This window comes from Labeo rohita, chromosome 25, assembly GCF_022985175.1.
Source record: "Labeo rohita strain BAU-BD-2019 chromosome 25, IGBB_LRoh.1.0, whole genome shotgun sequence".
NCBI lineage: Eukaryota > Metazoa > Chordata > Actinopteri > Cypriniformes > Cyprinidae > Labeo > Labeo rohita.
In genome coordinates, this window is record NC_066893.1 from 1,356,700 (window position 1) to 1,375,076 (window position 18,377).

Genomic DNA, 18,377 nt, shown 5'->3' on the forward strand with positions numbered 1-18,377 from the left:
CATTTAATAAGAAAAAAATGTTTTGGCTAACTGTAGTGAATAAGCTTAAGAACGTAAAACATATAAAACATGTCAAAAATACAACAAACTGCCCCAATCTGTCATTTATAAAAAATATTCATCCTTTTTTTTTTTTTTTTTTTTTTTTTTTGCACAGTTCAGCCTTGCTGTTAAAAATCTACCTCATCCACCTTTTTACCCAGCAGCTATTATAAAAATACAACATTGGAATTTTATGATATGATGTTTGGAGGATACAATTGACAAAATGCATTCTAATTTATGCACTTCTGAACAAGCGTAAATGAAGTTTTGACTCAAAATCTTCTAGTTACTTAGATGTATGCCTTTTTGACAACATACCATTGTGAGACAACTAGCCCCCGTCTATTCTACTCATAATCGGTTCACATGTACTTTTCTGTCTGATTGCATTATTTCGTGTAGGTGCAGGTATATTCTTTAAACAGCAGTGAGCTGAAATCACATTAATATAAAGTGCACGAAAAGTGCATCCGAGATCGGATTAACGCGCATCTTAACACCGCGAGGAACACACGAAGCATTTGCAGTAACACACTGACTTTGTAAACCAATGCATTCATCTCATCTGTTAGAGCATTTAGTTAAGCTGAAGGAAAGAGAATGTTATCCGGAAAGCCGGAACAAAGTTTGAAAGGCAGCGCTCGCAGGTTTAATATCGCTATATCACAAGCACTCCCGCATTACATCTGTAAAGCAACGCATTCAGCAAGAACAATTGACAGAGTGCCTCTGTATTCACAAGGGTTGAGTTATCATATTAAAAATACATTTATTCTAAGTCAATTTTTGAGATTGTTTGGCAGTGCTGGAAACAATAACATCATGGAGGACTCCATATTCCTGCCAGCACCCTGGGGTAGCACTATATTTCTTTTTGATGTGATTAAAACACAATGATGAATATGGTTTGCTTTGTAGTTGAATAATGGCTCGGAAAGCGAGACTGCTCTAGTCAATGGATTCCTTCATCTGAAATGGAAAGGCACAAATATATGATTACATTTTTATCTATTCTGAAAGCGCTTTAGGTGATTTACAGTAAATACTGCAGATAAAAGTTTTACATATATTTGAGGTTGCAGGTATTACCAGCAGCGGCTCATCCATTTTAATATCAGCCCAGCTGTTTTTATTATAACAATTTTTCTTTTTTACTTATAGGCGATGGATAGATGAATTATTATTGAATGGAGGCAGCCTGCCTCAAACATCTCGATTCAACTTATAGTCACATAGGGAGACTACTTAGCAAACAAACCAGGCAGGAAACCGCAATGAATTAATAATCAAAAAGCATTTGGAAGCCGTCAGAGTGATGTTGCCAAGCTCGTGACAACTTTGCCAGATACCGCATGCATGAAAACACTGAAATTGTAGAAAGGAGCCCTGTCACCTCTACCCTTATGAACCTCAATGGAAAACATGGATCTGGCAACCTCAAAGACTGGCTATGCCTTTAGGACCCAGTGTGAGAGAAAGGTCTCCTGAAGAAACCTGAATAAAGGAATCAGATTCATCAAGTTTATGTTTTATATGCCAATTTTTGAGTAAATACGTTTAGATGAAATACATTTGCCATGTACAACTGAAAGCATGATGTTCTGAAAGTGCTAGGTTTAAAAGGGTCATGACATGAGAAATCAAATTTGCCTTGATCTTCTGGCATATAAAATGTCTTTGCATCATTAAAGCATCCTGCAAGTTTCATAGCTTAAAACCTCCTCCTCATTATTAACAAAGCATTTATTTAATCAGCCTCCAAAAATGGCTCGTTTGGATCCGAGGTGCCAGGGTGAAGTCACCCGGCGCAGTCATTTGCATACCATAAACACTGCCTCCAGAGCAACATATCGACAACATATCGTCTTCTTACCATAGGCCCCGCCCACTGGCATTCAGTCATTAATGGCAAATCTCTTGATAACGCTGAATGTGAGTATTCAATAGAAATTACAATCACTGCCACTATCTTATCTACACTAGTTACAATACACAGATGTGCGCTCACTGAGTCTGTCATTAATAGGACAAATAAACACTTTTGGTTTAAACAGCTTGTTCGCGTCTTCCAAGCGTAATGAACAAGTATCATTTAGTTTTAACTTCATCTCAGATCGTGTCTGAGGATTGTTCAGAGTATTTTGTTTTGTAATTGAGCCACAGTGTCATGGAAAGTTCACAAAGAAACATTTGTTGAAAGATGAAGCAGTATTAGATCTGATTGCAGCTACATCACAAACTGTAAGTAAATGATTTCATAATGCTTTGTCTGGAAATTACCATTTTATTTTGATCATGTTGTCAAAACACTAACATGCAGTAGTAAGGCAGCGTCGATCCCATTTTCTATGCAATGACGTTAGCCAATCATAACAGTAGCCTTAAAGGACATGTCATGGCCCCTTTTATAAAAAACTACATGTTACATGTACTATTTCAACAATATTCTTACTACCTTTTTAGGCCTGGGAATGTTTCAGTTGCATTGCTGTCTATGTAAGGTCAGAAAGCTCTCAGATTTTTATCAAAAAACATCTTAATTTGTGTTTTGAAGATGAACGAAGGTCTTACAGGTTTGGAACAACACGAGGGGGAGTAATTCATTACAGAAGTTTCATTTTTGGGTGAACAATCCCTTTAAAATAGCTTTCTATGAAATATATTGTCTTTAATAACTTCTCTAGCATCTCTAGTGATGCACCAGTATTTCAGCAACTGAAAATATTCAGCCATAACAAAACAACAAAAAGAATCAACAAAATCATTGACTGAACCAGTTAGTTCTCCTCCGATGACATGTTTCAACATGTGCTGGTGTCTATTTCATTCACACCATGCTTTAGTTACAACATGTAAATATGTCAGCAGTGTGGACGTACTTTACCATGGCCAAAAACTAAGCTATAGTTGCTATAGTAGAAATAGAGTAGACATATCAAGAGACAACTCGTTGCCTAAGAACTTTACTATGCCTGGTTTATCACCTTTGAACATGACACCTCGAATTTAAGTTTAATTACCCAGATTTGTTACTGAAAATTTATTTTTGATTTTGGCCCAAATGAACGCTTAAGGTTTTGATATTTCAATAAAAAAAAAAAAAAAAAAAAAAAAAAAAAAAAAAAAAAAAATTGAGTGCATCACTGTTCATCTCTATTTTGTAACTGCTCCACATGCAATTCTAAAACAGTATGATCCATTTTTCTTGTCTGTTTGTGTGTAGGGTAATATTTCCGCCTGTTGGCTGTTGTTGTGGTAGGCGTCTGTGGTCATGTCTGTAAGTATCTCCTGCTGAGAGAAGCTCGAGGACCAACAGCTGTCAGGATCTGTTCTTTGCCAGCCAACCCTCCCATAATTCCATCTAGGAGTCATTTTTCATGCCAATAATCCATCTCAACTGCCCCTAATCTGTACCAACTGCATCCTAGTGTTCTGATGTGTCACCTCCAGCAATCCACATACTAAATGTGGATTCAACCTGCAGTGAACATTTTCAGTGTTGGTTGGGGACATTACATCACAAACATACACTATTATCACAAACATACCCCCTACGATGCCCCTCCATCCAACTCTCTCCGGGATCTGGCAGTGACATATGTTATCACACCACTGTTTTTCCAGTAACCCGCTAGTCTCGCATACACCAGAGATCTTGCCCTGCAGTCAGCTGAGCCACTGAGAAGATCCCAACATGCACTGTAAATCACACATAATATAGATGGAACAGCAAATACACACACAAATGTCTTGAAGAGATGACAATTCTGTGTGAAACACAAATAACGCTAATACCTTCCTTTGCATTCCCCAAAAGCCATACAGGTTTGAAAAGATGTAAAGATGACAGGATTGTCATTCTTTGGCTTTCTGGCTGCTATCTGCCTAACTAGCAAGGACAATGGAGACAGGAGAGGATTTAAAAGCTGCTATCGACATTGTTATCTAAAAGCGTGAATAAATGCAGACTTTGGCAGTTTACCACCTTCTTGAGTGGCAACTGATCACAATCCATTATACATTTGGCTTCCAACTGATTCCATCTGCATTGCTAGTGGACACCTGCCATGGGACAGACAGTTCGCAGCTCTTCACTTTTATTCCGCTTTTCACATCTGTCTGTTTTAAAAAATTTAAAGTGACAGCAAGAGCGTGTGGGTGTTACCTAGTAACAGCTCCCTCGACTCCTGGTATTTACATCTAAAAAGTGAATCCTTGATGAGATGAGGAATATCAAAGACAACCAAAGAAGTGTGGAGTTTTTAATAATGTACCACCTGTTCTAAGCAGAGGCGTCAGTATGTCATGGGAGTTTTTAAAGCTTATAAATTCAGAATGAGGTGAGGTAGACATCTATCATCATGAATATGCGGCTGCACTGTTCAAACCATCATGGTTTTAGGGCAAGAACATTTTAAGCGTGCTAACATCGAGAGACGATTCTTGAGTCTGAGTGAAAGGCAGGCCTTTGAGGAATAATGATAGGTCAACGTTTATGTATGCCTCTACGTCTTTTCAATTTGAGGCCCTCTTTTGTGTATTGTGTGTTGTACCTTCTAACCCTTGGCATTTTGAGCGTCTAGCTGTGCCGTGTTGCTAGTCTGTCCATGGGGGTGGTGAATATACCACCTTCTTCTACTGAAGATCACACAGTAGGTACGAAGTGCCATGGGCGGCAACGAGGGGGTCCACTATAAGGTACATAGCATTTGTGGTTTTTGCTACTCGCTGATGCTGGCTTCCCCGCTGACACCTTCACCTTTTGCTGAACAGTACATCATTATCTAAAAGATGCTATAAGCTACATTTACTGCACATACAAAGAATTGTATCTAAGTCTAAAAAAACAAAACAAAACAAAAAAAAATACTCTTTTGTGTCTACGACACACATTGCCCCATACTGGAGATGTCCTAGATAAGAAACTATGACCAACGCTATGCCTCTCTGGGCTCAATTAGTTTTGTCTGATGGGTTGATCTGTCCAGCAGTTCAGATGCAAATAGACCAGAGCAGACAAGCCCAGACCCGGCACAGGTGTTACTTAGCATGGGGTCTGTCATCTACATCAAAAGGACACCTTTGACACTCCACATAACTTACAGATCCTTCTGCTGCCACCAGAAAGGAAGAACAAAAGAATAGGCTTGAAAGCGGAATCAATAGGCATATGGCAATTAATAAAACATTTTCCCACTGAATCCACTACAGAGGGGATTTCTTTGTTCTATTTTCACAAAAGAAGGAGACTAGACAGAGCCGATCACTAAATGTTGTTTAAAATATCGCTCTTCAGTCAAATTCTTGTAGCTGCCAAAAAGAGGGCTCACGTGGACTTTCTTGTGCGTGGAGTGTACAGATTGTAACAATAATTCTCAGGAAGATTCTATGTAAACAGAACATCACTTAATTGATCAGTGAATGCAGGTGGCTTCTCCTTTGGAGACCATAATGATGTAATGGTGTATCCATCAAATGTAATGTTTTCGACACTGCAGTAGTATTAAGAATCATATGCAGAGACATTGACTCACAAGAATCCAAGGAACAAGAAGGGTCACAATGATAGGAGGGACCAGAGCAAGGGCATGTATGACCATGGCCAATATATCTCTGGAATTAGGGAGGATTGCATACCTCACCAAGTGCCTTAACCTCCACATCATTGCTCTTAATTGTGGTTCAGCAGACAGGAAATATTGTAATTATAGTGGAAAAAAATATTGTGGAAATCCAGTATTATGGATACATATCAAAACCACTCAGGAACATTCCTGAGAACTGTAGCCCTTTGAGTCTACTAGGTAAAACAATTGACTGGAAAAATTCAGAGTATGGGTCACCATACTTGGCCACACGTCACGTCACGTCCTTTCCTTTCCTTTTTCCTTTCCTTTCAAGTTTCTAGTAAGCCTACTAAGAGCTTGATTAGCTGGTTCAAGTGTGTCTAATTGGGGTTGGCGCTAAACTCTGCAGGACCGAGTTTGGGCACCCCTGGTCTACAGCAGGGTTCCTCAAATCCGGTCCTGCAGAGTTTGGCTCAAACCTGATCACCTGTGATTTTCTAGGGATCCGACTGACTTTGATAAGCTTGCTCAGGTGTGTTTGATTAGGGCTGGAGCTAAACTCCGCAGAGCATTGGCCCTCCAGGGTGCCTGTGATATCCAACCTGACCATAGAAAGATGAAATGTTTATAAACTTGAAAATTCTGGCATTTTTTTTGGCTGAGGTAAAAAATAAATAAATAAATAAATAAATAAATCTTCTCCAGTACTGTTGAAACTGACAACAATATGAGCACAGATATTTACACTTCTCCAGGTTTAGCATACTCTGGTAGACTAGGAAACAACCAGGATATAAGACTAAGATGAAATAGCATCCACATTCAAGATATAAACTGAGAACCTGACAGACACAGTCTGACAGGCTGGCTGCTATGCAACTCCCAGAAGAAAGGGAGCACACTGGGTATCCAAGTTGCTACAGTAAGTTCTGCCTCAGAAACCCTATTGTTTCTGTCCAAAATAATCAGTGTTTTTGGACAGACAGAAATTCTGATCATCTGATAATTTCTTCTATTTTCTATACAATCACTCATTTAAAAAAAAAAATAAACAGACAGACATGTTTGTCTAAGTGACTGGTTCTAGGCTATAATAACATTTAAGGTGGACTAAACTGCATTTTGTATGGCTCTTGTTTTGTCTAAACATATGTTTGTAAAAACTCACATCAGAGTCAAATTGGAATGGAGTAGTCTTCAGGGATACTTGAGGAAATTCTGATATACTAGGCTATATAGCTCAACTAACTTTCTCAGACCTGTCAAACCCAAATTAACATTCAAGAGCAATTAAACAAGCTTTAAACTACTTGTAATTCATATGCCACTCAACCCTTATACAAGTACACAGGCACATACACACATCACTACCCTGTCCTCTTATCCAGTGAGAGTCTTGACTGTGGGGAAACAGCTTAGGATAAAGTTAATCATGCATATAATTGGGTTTTGACTCTTGTGTCTGCAGGGGCCTGACCTGCCGGTATCAGGATGAGCAGCCCATCACCTGAGTGATTAACACATGTAAATGAACACAGCCCATAATTATAAGCCACGTTTACCTCCTCTCGAGATGATGAGTTTGGACTCTCTGCAGATAGACGTAACTCACGGATACATATCGAACCAGAGTTTGAAGAAGAAGAGGGATTAATTTAGGGTTGCCAGGGCATGCCCTCGGTGGGAGAGAGAGCCCACGCTAGCGGAACAAATAAAACTTATAAAACAATGTGGGAAACGGCCGGAAAATGTCAAGGCCAAGTATCTCTGAGGAAGAGAAATCAATATAGCATGTGCTTTTTGGACAAGGCCACTCTGTCGCAGCTTTCATATTCGAACACAGGCCTCACAAACAGTTTAATTATGAATCACAAGCTTGAGCCATACAGGACCATGACAGGTTCAGGCGCCCAACACAATGCCTACTGCATAATTTAAGACACCAACGATAGATGGTGAGAGCCTCCAATACATGAATTCAGGGCATCAGGTGTAGTGTGGGATTGCTGTGCGGTGGCTCTCTTGTGTTTATTTGCCATTAAAATAATGTCCTCTGCTTCCCCGGGGAATAATTACTAAGAATAAGACAGAAGGTAGATTAAATTGGGTTGACTAGTTTATCTAGTTTATCTAGTTTATCTAGTTTTAGCACTTCTTGAACTTGATCTTTTTCATGGCGATGCTTTAAAGGTGATGACAACCTCTCAAAGAAGCTTTGAGGGTACTTAAAACATGCTTAACTGACAGTCTACATGGTGTAAAACTCCTTCTGAGATCCATTTAACTGCTGTTACAGCCAAAGCAGCATCTTTGTAACAAACAGTTCTATCACTTTTGTGAGGACTACGATGGTTTTTCAGCATTTTACATCTTACATAACTGTCCAGTTATTCAGTGCTTCCTGTATAAGGTTGAAGTGTATGATTTTTATGCCACCATTATTACCCAACAGAAATGGAATTTGTATTTTTGAGTGGACTAACATGTCCAGGCACTGGCTCCAGCAATGGCATGACACAAGCTGTTTACAGGTCTGGATACTTTTGAACTAAAAAAATGCATAAGGCTATAAACTTGATTTGATCATACTGCAACACAAAAACCTATCAAAAACTTGCCCACAAAAAGAAGCAGATCGTAACACGGTTACAAACCGAGACAGAATTCTCAAATACACGCATTAAGAGCCTTCATCTTGTAGTAATTGCCAACAGCATTGCCCCAGCCTTTATGAGATGCTAATCCAGCCACCCTCTTGTCAGGGACAGAGCTTGAGGAGCGGCAAAAGCAGTTTGTTGTCCTGTTCCCGTCTGGCAAGCTTGACATTTTCCCCTTCTGCTTTTGTCCCCTGCGCTCTCGGAGGGCCTGGCTCCCCTGGCCCTCCTCGAGGCGTGTATTAAGTATGAGTCTTTCTCGGCACTCTCGGATAATCTCATCAGAGAGTGGGATGCTGGGGGTGTATGTAAATCCACATCTGTTATGTCCTCTGCAGGGAGAGAAAGCCGCTGGAATGCTCATTGAACCTGGTCTCCCAACCCACTTCCATACAGCGAGTGGAGACCATGACCTCAGTTTAGATGCAAACACAAGAGTGCATGCTGCACCTGTCTGTTAAAACAGTACATATTACAGAGTGCCTGATGGGTAACATATTGAAAATCTCAAGCTAAGATCACCTTGCGTACATGGATGTGCTTAAAAGGATAGTTCACTCAAAAATGAAAAAAAAAAAAAACTGTCATTATTTACTCACACATGTCACTACAAAATTGTATTATTATATTTCTTCTGTGGAGGGCAAAAGAAGGTATTTGAAGAACCTTTGAGCTGTTTTTGTCCATACAAAAATGGTCAATGAAGTCCAAAGGTTTCAAGCTCCAAAAAGTAAGAGTAATCCAGTCCAGTGATTTACTCCAAGACATTGATAATGTACAATGATTGATCATGTATAATCATGCCATCAAATATGGTGACAAACCAATAACATCAGTCTTCACTGGTTCTTCTGTGAAGTCTCATTACATATGAGAACCAGTGAGGTTTGATGTTACTGACGTCACCATATTGGATGTTGAGGTTAAAATTACTCCACCTCTCAAACAACTTTCCATTTTAGCTGATGTTACAAAGTTCTCTCGGTGGATTTTCTAAAGTATGTGAAATATTTAAAGTTCACGGCACAAAATCTTTAAAATACATTCAAGAGTTTTACACACCAGTCTGCTATTATGGGGACATTTCCACTCTCCACTCTCTTCTACTCTCTTTGGTGTTTGTGTGTCTGGGCCAAACTTTGCACTTGAACACAGTGAAAAAACTTCCACCAACTGCCAACTAGCAAATATTTTCAGCACCTCCTTGGGAGGAAATATCTCTCCATACCAGCAGAGCAGATACAGACAATAGTCTGTTTGTCATTCAAAAAGAAGAAACCTTAAGAGCTGTGCTAGTTTACAATTTTCCCACCAATCTTGCTAACCACAGACAGATTTTATGAAAATTATCCCAGATGGGATAAAGATGCAAAATGAGAAGAGTCTTCTGTGTGTGCCCTCTTCACTCACTTTGTCTCTATTGCCAATTCAATGTGCGGAAATTACTGAAATTCATAAAAACTCATCCAACGGAAGCTTGACAATGGCCCAACATTGGCAGTGACCAACCGACAACTTGATGTGTCATGGCCTTTAAACTCTACCTAGGCTCATTGGAAATATGAGCCGCTATATACATTTCTATGAAACTGGAAAAAAAAAACAAACAAAAAAAAACACATGCCCATATGTACAAATCACTGCAATTTCCAGTTAAAATGAACACTGGAGGCAGTAAATCTCTAACAACTTTTATTCCGTTTCACACAAAGTATGATTTACAGGTACAGAGTTTGATCAGTAAAGGGTAATTCATGAGTGCACCCTTACACATAATCTGATTGAGCAAACCCTATTGAAAAAAACAGCATATGCTGGTAGGTAGGTTTTGATGCTGGGATGCTGGTTTAAGCTAGTCCTTTGCTGGTTTAGGCTGGTCCTTGACCAGCAACATGGCCAGCTAAGGACCAGCATAAACCAGCAAAGGACCAGTTTAAACCAGCATCAAAACCTTCCTAACCAGCATATGCTGTTTTTTTCACCAGGGAATAGTAAGCATAGTTGGTGTGCTGTCCTGAGGGAGGACTCTGAGCTTGGAATATAGCCTGAAACGACAGAACTTCCCCTATCCCTAGTATGGGATGAGAATAGATTAAGGGTGAGGAGTTGGGGTGAAGGAGGGGTGCTGGAAAACTGTTATGGAACAGAAGTGAGTTGTCTGTCTGTATATATATATATATATATATATATGTACATATAAATAAATATGTATATAAATATACATATCGAGTTAGTTAGGATGATTAGCTAAACGAGTTCCACCTGTGCCGAATTGATTGATTATCTGATTGTGCTCCTCCCGAACTTTGTTAATAAAAAATTTTTCACACAATTACTTGCAGAATATTATGTTAAGACTATAAAACTATTTTACCATCCTGCGCAATTTGAAAACTGATACGTTTGAATGTTGTCGCCACATATACAGCTTCATATGAATGAGATTCTAATTTAGCAGGTTCGCTCGGTTTATGGCGCTGCACTTGAGAGATGAAGAGCTCTGGTACGAACAACGTGAAACTACAGTTCGACAAAACAGCTCAAATCTGCATAAGGAAGTTAAAGGGGTCATCGGATGCCCATTTTCCACAAGTTGATATGATTCTTTAAGGACTTAATGAAAAGTCTATAATATACTTTGGTTAAAAATTCTCAATGGTAGTATAAAACAACACCCTTTTTACCTTGCCAAAATCAGCCCTGCAAAATTCATCCTGTTCTGGTCGAGGCTGCTTTAAATGTTAATGAGCTCTGCTCGCCCCGGCCCTCCTTTCTCTCTGTGGAGTGACAAGCCTGTTTACTTTAGCAGCATTTAGCCACGTTTAGCCGCTAAACTTGCTAACTAGCATGTTATTAGGAAAGGCGATCGCAAAGATTCATAAAAAAACCCCTTATACTCACTTTTGCTGTAAGTGAAGCTGGACCACGAATGATTTGTGCAAACATAGACATACACTACCGTTCAAAAGTTTGGGGTCAGTAAGACTTGTAATAGTCTTTAAAGAAGTCTCTTATGCTCATCAAGGCTGCATTTATTTGATTAAAAATACAGAAAAAAAACAGTAATATTGCAAAATGTTTTTACAATATAAAATAATGTTTTTTATTTTAACATACTTTAAAATAGAATTTATTCCTGTGATGAAAAGCTGAATTTTTATCAGCTGTTACTCCAGTCTTAAGTGTCACATGATCCTTCAGAAATCATTCTAATATGCGGATTTATTATTAGAATGATCAATGTTGGATAATATCAACAGTTGTGCTGCCAAATATTTTTTGGAACCTGTAATTTTTTTTTTTTTCAGGATTCTTTCATGAATAACAAGTTTAAAAAGTACAGTGTTTATTCAAAATATAAATATTTTATAACAATGTAAATTATTTATTATGAACTTTTAATAAACTTTTAATTATTAACTTAATACATCCTTAGTGAATAAAAGTATTAATTTCTTAAAAAAAAAAAAAAGGTACTGACCCCAAACTTTTGAACGGTAGTGTATATATGTAGATTGGGAGGCGCATTCCCTTTACAAACAAACGTAATCCACTGCATCTTCAGCGGCTCAGATGTCGGGAGTAAATGACGACCACTATGTTCATTATTACATCCAGCAACACAACTGGACTGTTACAGCTGATTTAAGGCTGGTCTGAGGTAAGACGCTCATGTCAATCAACTATTGTGGGAGGGGCCTCTGTCGACAGGCATCTGAGAACGGCTCGATTTGAAAAAGGGTATATTATTTTTACAGATTAATTAAAAACCACTGCAAAGATTTTTTTCATTATAGGGTAGATGTGTACATACACTGCCAACACATGATAACGTTCAAACAACATGTAAAAGTAAACTTTGCATCCGATGACCCCTTTAAAATAGCACAGCTGTATCAACAAATCCATTTTTATATCACTTTTGCATTTGTTAACACTATCGGGTAGGTTTAGGGTTGTGTTTGGTGGTGACAGAGCATTAATTTTTGGCAACACTACTCAGATATTTGAATTCTGAACAGCCACAACACGTACCTCAAGCAGCATAATGAAAACAGAGCAATATGTGCCTGTACCAGCGTAATAAAAACGTGCCACAGTCACGTATTGAGCGTGTGTTTTAGCACCACTCTATGGACATTTCACTTTGAAACTGCCAAAAAACGTGCAGTAAGGTACTTAATTACGGTGTTGCAGAAATATGTATAGAGACACGTATTTTCATGAGCCTGGTTTCACAAAAGATTCTCAATGCACCTTTTCATACTTGCTGAATATCTTGCAAAAATCATATTGTTCCATCCTAAGGACTTTATCTGGGCCTAAATTGTGCATTTCAATTACAATATTAAGATATGAGCACTAGTGTGACAAAAAGTTTTCCATTTCTGACTTAAAAGAAGCTTCTCATTCACATTCACATCACTTTGATTTAAATAATTCCACTGTTAGTATATGCCTATCATTCTACAGCGTTAGGCAAACACTCAACACTGTTGATTAAAACATTAAACCACAATTTACATTTCAGAAAGGAGCGGCAGAAAGACTACCTCTCCTTTGACTTCATTCTTTCCTCAAACATGAAATAATGATTTTCTGCCAGTCTAATTACAGAGGCAACATCTGATCTGTGCTGCATCCGAGGGGGATTAACTCCAGCACAGGCATTAGAGCTCATTACCAGCTTGAGTGCAGAAATATTACATCTTGTAATTGGATGGAGAGATTTATATACTGATCAGATGGGGTTTCTCTAATAATATTGTGATTAGAGGCTTAGTTTGGACTGGGGGTTTATCAGTCAGAGCAGGAGATTTTAACGGGATGGGAAAAGGAGGATTTTATTAACCTTTGGCCCATAGTGAAGATGCTCACCTCCAGTCAGTATAAGGAAAAGAATATCGACCAAGTTTACCCAAATTGAATTGAATTGAATTGAACAAGTTAGCTCATGTCTAACATCATGAAGATGTTATACTTATTAATTAGCTTCGTTCCTTTCTCAAAAAGTCAAGTTCCAGTCAAAAATTCAAGACAATTCAAGTCAAACATGCACATTTAGCAGCTCTGTTCTGCATTTCACTAAATTCAACCATGTCTATCCAATAGCCTGTCCTGCAAACACGTTAGCAAACCTAAACGCACAAAATGACTGACAACCAGAGATCATGTAATTCTCTAGTTCTCTGATTGTCTAAGAATGCTTGGGCTGCTCCCCTGATACTTTTCTTTAAGAGGTTTAAGAGGCTGAAACAAATGATTTCTCTGGATACTTTCTTCAGCAACATTTGTCAGGTAGTAAAAATATTTTAGTCTGATTTTCTAAAAAAAGAAATGAACTACATCACTTCAACACGAACATGTCTCATCATTTACTCACCCAATTTACTCTGTACTATTTTCTTTCTTTTAAGGAAACAAAGAATTAGCATTTTAAAAGCTGCCTATTTTAACAGGAATTCATAAAATTTGTGTTCTGTATCAAGGTTTAGTAAATTCATAACTTCCCTTGAGCTTTAGTGACTCGTTATTTCTTCATTTTATTCTGTTCTCCAGACTGTGTCCCAAAAACTTGATTGAAGATTGGAGAAATAAAGAGTGAGACCAAGAACAAAGTAGCCCTTGTTGTCTTTCACCCCTTCAATGATTAATACAAACAGGAATACTGATATGAGTCATTATGACCTTATAGGCTTTCCAACCACCTTTGTTTTATGGAAAAAGATGCCTGGACATCATGTTTCACATTAGAAAGAAAATAATACTGGGTTGGAAGGACACGAATAAATGATGACATTTCATTTTTGAGTGAACAAGCAAGCTTTTTTCGTTTGACAACGTTAAGCCTTATAACGTCAATCATTTCTGAACTCTGATGTGTGGTTCGCTCCACAAAATGATGTTAAACGACTTCTTAAAACTTTAAAAACCTACAGAGCCTCTCAAAGTTATGCTTTCAGCTCAAAAAAGGTTAAATTGAGGTAATGGAAGCATTCAAAGTTGCGAGCTGGTACTTCAGATGGCGCGAAATCAAAGTTGCTATTGATTCACGTCCCATCCGCGCTGCGCGGAAAAGCGACAGAAAAGCCGCGAAAATCAGAGAGAAAAACCTGACATGATTTAGTGACGGCTCTCGCTAGTCCCCGTGAGAAGCAAGGAAGAGACACATCAAACCTGCTTGAAGAGCAGTCGCCGAGCTGAGAGGGTGACAGCAGAGCCGCTATTGATTTCCGCCGGTGTAAAAGCACTCAGGGGAAACATTTCAACCCGCCAACGAGCTCAAACATCTCTAAGCGTTATGACAGATGCGTCTGACGTCACACAAACATGAATTTTTCAGCAGCGCCGTCTGATCTAAAAATCACGACAGTAGCATTAAATGGAGTTTTAAACATTCACTGTGTTTTAAGTGTGAACAAATTTCCAACCCAATTAAAAACAGACCTACTGAGGAGGATTTAGAGACTGAAGCAAGTCACATTTTCTACTAAAGTGAGCATTTGTAAGGGCATATTCATGAAAGTAAATCTATGTAAAGGAGAAAAGATATACAGTATTTTGAACACACCTTGATTTTTATTTCTTGACAGCATGCCACAAACTTGAAATTCAATAGTGTATTTTCAGTGCTCTCACATTAAAAACCCATTGTTTTGACCAATAAATATGCCAACCTGACACCTTCTCTGTGACTTTAAATCTTTGTGAAATATATTATGTTTTAATCATCAGCTATTCAGATACAATTCATTTTAATAACCACAGTGTGAAAATGTGCATTCCAAAACATCTACTTATTAATAAAAAATGTAATTGCAACTTGATGTAAGTGCAGTAAGCATTAAAAAAGCTTGAAGTGACTATTGACTATTGATTAACTAAATTAAAATCCTCTTGAGAGCTTTGCTAGAAATGAACAAACCCATTAATTACCACCACAATGTATGCAGACAAGAGCAAAAGTACTTAACCCATAAATGTATGCATTTTTGTCCTTGACTAGACCTAGAAAGTGTACACACGTGAAAAGGCACTTAAAGGGTTACTCCACCCCAAAATGAAAATTTTGTCATTAATCACTTACCCCCATGTCGTTTCAAACCCGTAAAAGCTTTGTTCGTCTTCGGAACACAGTTTAAGATATTTTGGATGAAAGGTTTGAAACTGTCCCATTGACTGCCAGGTAAATATCACCCTGATAGCACACGCACATCTCGGAGACGTCTATTTGACGTCTGCATTTACATCTGCAATACATCTGCAATATTTCTATTGGACATTTCCTATCAGATGTCAAATAGACGTCTATTAGATGTCTTTAAGATGTTAATAATTTAGAATGTATGTAAAACTGACATCATACAAATGTCTGCCAGATGTTTGCACACAGCAGATGCTTTCCAGATCAAGAGATCTTTAACACATCTTGCAGACGTACATGTACTGTCTGGGCACTGTCAAGACCCAGTATGAAAGTATGAAAGACGTCATCTCTGTCACGCGTATACGCTGTTTTCGTTCGAATCAAAGCGTAAATAAATGGAGAAAACGTAATTCAGATTGAACCACTGATGGCAGATGGACTATTTTGACGATGCCTTTCTTACTTTTTTGGGTCTTGACAATGCCATTTACCTGGCAGTCAATGGGACAGTCAAAATCCTCCCGGTTTTCATCCAAAATATCTTAAATTGTGTTCCGAAGATGAACGAAGCTTTTACGGGTTTGGAATGACATGGGGGTAAGTGATTAATAACAAAAAAAAAAAAAATCATTTTGGGGTGGAGCAACCCTTTAAGAGACCTATATCGTATTCACTCAAGCACATTAGGCCTATATAGATTTATCTGTGATAGAAGAAATTATTTTAGTGTGTTGATAAACTAAATAAATGATATGCATATGCGTATGAAAGACGTTGCTGCCTTAAACCTCTCAACTTGTATAATAACCGTTTTAAGATAGTTGATCCCAAAGCGAACTAGGCCTATTGCTCATAAAAACAAATCACATTTAATGTTGTTTCAATCCCATATGACTGTCTATGGCAACTCTACAACTGTATCTAGTGTTATCTAGGGCTTAACTGATGTCAGTAACAAATATCATTGACCTCAAACTAAAGCCTTTCCTTTATGAGCAGAGCTGAAGGCTGCTAAAGTGTTAATCAATGCACTCTTCATTAGAGATTGAGCTCAGTCAATACATGAATACAGCTGAACACAATCAAATGAATTGATCATTGCAATTAGGTGTGCTCTTAGCTTGCTTTTGCTTTTGATCTGATTTACTTTCAGAATATTAAATGACTGATTAAGGAACATTAATATCAATACCTCGAAAGAAGGGATTGCTTTGCACATTAACATAATTAAGTCTAATTAAGTGTATTTTTTAGCTAAAGTATATCCGGGTGGCACTGAGGTTTCCTGCACACATTCGGTTCAGATTAAATGTCAGATTCGGATCGCAGATGGATCTGTGGCGCCCTCTAGTGCCAATTAACACAAACGGCAATTTTCACACTGCGTATATGCCCTTAACTTAAAATAAAATAAATAAAATAAAATATAAATAAATAGGGCTGGCAAACGATTAATCGCGATTAATCACATACAAAATAAAAGTATGAGTTTGCCTAATATATGTGTTTGTGTAGTGTGTGTAATTATATATATATAAAGATATATGTAAAGATATATATATATATATATATATATATATATATATATATATATATATATATATATACACACACACACACACACACACACACACACACACAAATTAATGTATATATTTAAGAGAAATGTTATTTATGAACAAAACACATACTTATATATAATATAAATTCTATAAAAAAATATAATAAATACATATACTTTTAAATATATTCCTATAATTTATACATGAATGTGCTTGTATTTATATATACATAATTACACACACACACACACACACACACACACACACACACATTTGGCAAACTCAAACTTTTATTTGGTATGTGATTAATCACTTGCCAGCCCTTAAATAAATAAATAAATAAATAAATAAATAAATAAATAAATAAATAAATAAATAAATAAATAAATGTACTATAAGTCAGAAGTTTGGACACATGAAATACGTGTATTTAGACTAGCAGTCAATTTTTTTTTAATGCTTTTTTAACAAAATCTTTTCTGCTCACCAAGCATGCATTTGTTTGCAAAATTAGCAAAATCAGCAATATTGTGAAATATTTTTTTTTACTATTTTAAATAACTGTTTTCTATTCAAATATATTTTAAAATGTAATTTATTCCTGCATCATTACTCCCGTCGTCATTGTAATTCTAATAAGTAGATTTTGAAATTATAGAAATAATTAAATAAATAAATAAATTGTTTTTTGAGCAGCAAATCAGAACATTGGAATAATTTTTGAAGGATCATGCTGGAGTAATCATGCTAAAAATCCAACTTTGAACTAAGGAATAAATTACACTCAGGAATAAATTACACTTTAAAATATATTCAAATAGAAAAAAGTTATTTTAAATAGTAAAAATATTTCAGAATTTTACTGCTTTTGCTGTACTTTGGATCAAATAAATACAGGCTTAGTGAGCAGCAAAGACTTCTTTAAAAACATTGAAAATCTTAATGTTCAAAAATTTTTGAATGTGAATATTTGTGCTTGATGCTTTTAGGTGTTCAAACTTTTGACTTAAATTAAATGTTATCTATATTGTAATACATTATATAATTATCATTTATATTAAATTATATTTTAAAACGTTTCTTGAAAGAAGTTTGTTACGCTCACCAAGGCTACACTTTTTTTTTTTTTTTTTTTTTTTTTTTTTTTGCAAATCATACAGTAACTAATATTTAAATGCAATTTAAAATAAATGTTTTATTTTTTTAACAAATGAATAGCTAAAAAAATACATTTTAATTTTTTTGACTGATATATATTTTAAATTACATATAATTATTGTGAAGTAAATATGTTATGAATTAATAACATTAATAACATTAATAAGTGCAATGTCAGAATATTGTATCTCACCATTTTCCACCTGTAATGCTTATATATGTTCATTGTGTTTTTGTTCATATT

General features: G+C 36.8%; 1 protein-coding gene across 1 annotated transcript in view; it reads right to left on the reverse strand.

Moving 5' to 3' along the window:
• LOC127156179 (uncharacterized) overlaps window positions 1-14,518 on the reverse strand; it is a 70,731-nt gene extending 56,213 nt beyond the window's left edge. The window contains exon 1 of the mRNA XM_051098914.1: window positions 14,444-14,518. The gene's annotated coding sequence lies outside the window, so the exon portion shown is untranslated. The remainder of the gene's footprint in view (window positions 1-14,443) is intronic.
• Between the last annotated feature and the right edge of the window lie 3,859 nt (window positions 14,519-18,377).